Source organism: Trachurus trachurus (genome assembly GCF_905171665.1).
Source record: "Trachurus trachurus genome assembly, chromosome: 6".
Lineage (NCBI taxonomy): Eukaryota > Metazoa > Chordata > Actinopteri > Carangiformes > Carangidae > Trachurus > Trachurus trachurus.
In genome coordinates, this window is record NC_139897.1 from 1,251,303 (window position 1) to 1,257,018 (window position 5,716).

The window sequence follows — 5,716 nt, forward strand, 5'->3', positions numbered from 1 at the left end:
ACGGAGTGTGTGTGTATTATAATAGTAACAGTAAGTTAAAATAAAAGCTGATCGGCCATAACATTATGAACTCCTGCCTAATATTGTGCAGGTCCTCCCTTTGCCACTTAAGTCATGAAAGCATGTCATTCTTGGTTGCCCGTGCACATGTTGCCAGTTCATCGGTTGTCCTTCCTTGAACCCCTTTTAGCCTACCGACCACTTCAGACCTGCAGGTTTACAGGTGCTCTGAACCAGTCGTCCTGATGTCACAGTTCAGCCTTTGTCAGATCCTCAATGTTTTTCACAACACCTGTCAGTGATCATAGTGATCTCGATGTTTTGGTGTATGCATTCATACACAAAATAGCCTACATGTAATACCATGTTGCATTTCACATTCTCAGGCATTTCAGATTTTCCATTTATTGAAGCCTAACCATGAAAACTACCCTGAGAACTAAAAGTATCTATACACAATGCACTGTCCTCAGATTTTGTCCATTCAGCGTTTGTTGTTATTTTTAATTGAAACAGTTTTAGAAGAGAATGGGGGTTATTTGGTTACTTCCATGTTATTTCCCAGACAGTGAAACAGAGACCAATGGAGGCTCTTGCTTTTTTTTTTTTTTTTACACCCGTGAACTACAGCACCCAGCAGCCCTGGCGCCGCGCAGACTCTGTAACAGCCTGAAAATGGCGTCTGGCTTGGATACGTTAAAGACGCAATCGTGTTGACATTTTTACTTCACTTTCTTCCGCTGTTTCAACTCGTCTTCTGTGGTTTCACATCAAAGACACCGAGGAGTTACGTTTCTGAGGAAAAAGACGCTCAATATATTAAAAACAGCAATTTACTTGGACTTTCCAATTATTCACACATAAATGGTCAAAAGAAAACTATTTTCTTTTAAGAGCCGTGAAAAGTTGCGAACTTTTAGGGAGAAGAACAGACAGTTTGTGTAAAAATGTTCTGATCACATCCGCTGTTCTTGAGTCATTTCTGAATGGAATCATCAAACTATAGCGCAACCTGGTGGTGAATGTGTAGTAACGCAATTTGGTCTGCGTTACAACACAATCCTTATTTTAATTCTATTTTGAAACAATCCTCAATATTTTACTGCCTTATTAGCTATTCGCTGTAATGTAGGCTATCATATTCTCGTTAGTGGGACAGTAGCTAAATTTCAACAGAGACCACTGATGCAAGTTGCTGAAATAAATGATAAATGGTGTGAATTGATGATTGACTATAGTAAGCATAATATCCTGTTTCTCAGTCAGGTGGTAGGTTTTAATAAGAGTGGAAGTAGTATTAGCCTACCTATCTCAAGTCAAAAATATTAGGCTATATTATATATAATAAATATATATACATATATATTATATAATAAATGTTTGATTTGAGTGAAATTATTATGGATACTTTTTCCTTTCATGTAAACCCACATTTTTTTTTTTTTTTTTCAAAAACTGTTCTACTTTCATTTTTTGTCCATATTCCATGCAGCTGCTTCATCTCCCAGGCAGCAGGGAAACTTTTTGAAGGCTGGGCTGCTGCTGATGACAAAATCCTTACATGCACAGTTATGGGTGGAAGTAGACCTACATTTCTTATTATAATATGTCCTAAAATAATCTATTTATATGCAGTTGAAAGACATTTTAGATATTTAAAATTAGACTTTTCTCACATGGCATCACTTAGTAAATAAATGTGTGCCTTCATATGCTGAAGTTGGGCTTATAGTTGACCTGCCTGGAGCATTTGATCTATTTTAAGATCCACAGTGTCCACTCTACTCCAGTTTCGCTTGGTCACTTCACAGGTGCTGATTTCTTTCAGTGAACTTGGATAATCTAGTTTATACTTTTGCATTTAGGGTATGGTAGCCTACTTTCAATTACACTGTCATTCCAGATGTTCCTGTTTTATCTGATCTGTACACCAGTAGGCTATGTTAGTTATTGTTAAATATTATTTTGTGTGTGTGTGTGTGTGTGTGTGTGTGTGTGTGTGTGTGTGTGTGTGTGTGTGTGTGTGTGTGTGTGTGTGTGTGTGTGTGTGTGTGTGTGTTGTAAAATGAATTGTATTCCTGGATTGTTGTGTACCCAGGATCAAATGTTACTTTCTAAACTAACAGAATGTAGTCCATTGTGATGTTACAACTTACATGATCAACAGACCTCACAGCTGCTAATCACCACAGAGCAATTGATATAACTATCAATATCAATCGCTCTGGGCTACCAGGGCAGGGGGGAAAAAATATTGTACCTATGCATCAGTGTTCATACTACTTCGATAGGAATGCAACACGGTGTGCTCAAATTGACAAGTTGCTAAAAAATTAGAAAAATCTGAAGATGCTGTAAGCTCCCCCCATCCATTCACAAAGGAGGTCTGAGCTCCATCACTGAGATTAGTGGCCTACCTGTGTGCTGCTCATTAACTGCTGACGTAGGGGCCAGAACTCCTCTGGCTCCATCAGACCCTGCTCTTGCAGACCGACCCCTTGGCAAAATCTAGTTTAACGATCTTTAATGTTTTAGTTTGTATTGATCAAATAGCCTCTGTATAACGTTATCTTGTGTATTATCAAATTGCTCAAGCTGCTCTTTGTTTAACCCTCAAAGAAAACTTTTCCATAATCGGACCAGGGTCATATCACCCTAAGATTAATTTCATTGCATATGGGTCAGTGACATATACCAGAAAAAAGTGTTTTTTCAAAAATTTCAAATAACAAGCATGGAAATGGTTGACTTTTGTTCTTCTAACTCTCATCTCTATAGAAACATATGTGGTCTTTAGATTTTCAGTTGGAATCAGAATTTATGTGACAATTTGTTTTATTAGCGCCTAAAATCGTCATATGGTGTGACATGAAAATAATTGTATATAAACTGAAAATGGATTATACCTCTCTTAAGTTACTCACTTTATCAAAGTCATTTACCATAACTAAACTGTGATCCATTATACTTTTGTGGAAATTAATTAAATTTGTGTTTGCTGTCGGGCTGTCCTTTGCTGTCGGTCTTTCAACATATTTTCTATTCATTGTGACAAACATTGCTATAAAATTATAAAAAATATTTGTCACTCTTGCTGATACTATTTTATATGTATTCCATTAAAGGGACAACGAGGAGTTTTGGAAAAGCGAAGCGTTTTCACACTACATTTATGAGCCTCCGCGCGCACCGTACATTTCTTTGACCGGGCGCAAGACGGACTCATGTTTTCATTCATCAATAATTAAAGTCAGAGGTTCAAAGAGGTTCACATACCGTCGGAGTTCCGACCATAAACGGCGATGCGGCTGCGTTATTCTCATGATTCGCAACGAAGGAAACGCTGGTCGGCTCGACCAGCACTTCCGCCACCACTAATAATAACAAAATAACGATAGAGACAGAACGATATATTTATCGAAAATGGGCCCATTAACAAGTGTGGGTAGCGGAGATTCATCCACATTAACGTGATACTTTTTTATAACCGAATAGAAACTCCTCGTTGTCCCTTTAACATTTTCACGTTTTATCATTAATAAAGTAATTTTCACAATTTGGAATGTCACACCAAATGATATAGTGTCACACCATATGATCATGTCGGTATGTGTGAATGCAAACCATGTATTATCCTACTTATTATCATGTATTATTATTATTATTTTTATTATTATTACTACTATTATATTAGTTGCACTGCCTACAGTGTTGTAGTCCTATGATATTTTAGCTATCATGTAGCCTATTGCCAGGCTTCAAGAAATCTGCCTTTTGAATCAACAGTGAAAGCACCCCCTAAAACCCTCCCTCAGACCTTCCTATTGGTAAGTGAATAGAAACAGGAAGTTGTTGTTTAGGCTACTTTTCTTTTCTTTTCCTCAGCAACTCCTCTCTCATTGCAGGGTCAGAATTCAGTCTCTCCCTGTATCTCTTTGTCCTCTCTGCACTTGTCACCATTACTGCCTCAAATTGACCAAAGAAAAGGGAATATATGGTTTGAGGTGAAGACAAAACGTTGTTTAGACTTAAACAGCATTCTAAGGTTTCTGTGAAGGGGTCTGCTGTGTCTGTCTGATAAACTAGAAATCTGTATCACCGAATAAAACTAAACTAAACTAAACACAATAAATTGTGGATAATTACAGCCTTTATGTGATGATGGATGGGCCCAAATAAATGTTTAAAAGGACAAAACATACATTTTACTTTATTTATAGTTATAACTGCAGGAAATTACAATTCATATCATATGGTGTGACAATCAAATCATATGGCGTGACAGGCAGACATGTCACACCATTATGATCAAGTGTCACACCATATGATGTTTTCTGCACTTAGCACAACCTTGAGTCTTGTAGCTACACATTAGCATACTAACAACATGCTAGATGTAACAAAGCAACATAGGTTTACATGTAAATATGACAAAATAATACAATTTCTTTTGCATTTTTATGAAAAATGTGTCACACCAAAAGACATCTGGAAGTGGGACCTTTGTCAGAGTGCCAACAAGATCTGATTTATTGTAAAAAATAAAAATGATGGCACAACTCAGGTTGTACAGTAGCCTACTAGCAATACATTGCCAGTAGCCTACTGTACAGTCTTCTTGAAGAGGGTCCTCTCCTTCCCAAGGGTATCAAAACATTTGCCCTTTGAAATATCCCAAAACAGTGTCACACCATATGATTTTGATTTGTGTGACAAAATCTTTTTGATTAGAACTGACTCAAAACATTATGCTTGGACAGTGAAAAGAGTATAGGCTCACAAATAGACATCTCTATTATTTTTCTGTATTTTTTTGAGAATTTTTGCACCTATTTTTCTTAGTTTTATTCAAGTTCTCACTTTGAGAAACAAGTGCCGGACAGTCACACCATATGAGTTTTGTTATGTTTGGTTGAAAATTCTGAAAGAATGAGTGATGAACTGTTTAAATGTTGAGTGTGTTCACATAAAGCATGATGCTCTGCACAATATTGAGAAGGTTTTTGGCAAATATATTTTTTATTCATACATGTTTGACACTGAAGACAGCAAAACTGCCATGTCACGTCATCCACCCATATGTGAAGCCAGAGTTATATCATTGACATAAAGCATTATAAACATTTATCATGGAATTGCTTCATTGTTTCTGACAAACCGTTATAAAAATCAAAATATTGAGTAACTTAGCCCACTGTCATAAAAAGTGGTAAGGTGGCGAAGATTAATGTGGAAAAACGTAAATTTTCGTCCATTGTTGCCAACTAGAGGAAGAGCGATAAAAAAGCAGGCGCCATGTTTAATAGGGGCCTACAATGGCCCAACCATAGGGCCCAACGCATGGCCCAACGTGACAACAACAGGTTTAGCTGCGGCCCCCTCGTGAGAGTTATCCGGTGGTCTCAAACCGTTGGCCCTTTCTCCGGTTTCAACGTGACTCAGCGGATGTAGACAGCCTAATTTGTCGGTGTGTTGTCTTGTGGTCATGGTTAAACACAAGCTAAGACATTAGGAGCCACAACTTTAACTACAGCGGACATTTTATCGGTCCAACAGGTTGACCGTCTGTCTGCCGCAGTCTGCGCCCCATGCAGCTGTCTCGGACCGTTTCTCTGCGCATCGTCCGGCGCTGATGAGGCGCCTGAACGCACCACAGCCGTGTGGGCGGCCGCTAACCTCTGCGCACGCGCGGTCTAGATTTCGGGGATGGGTCTAT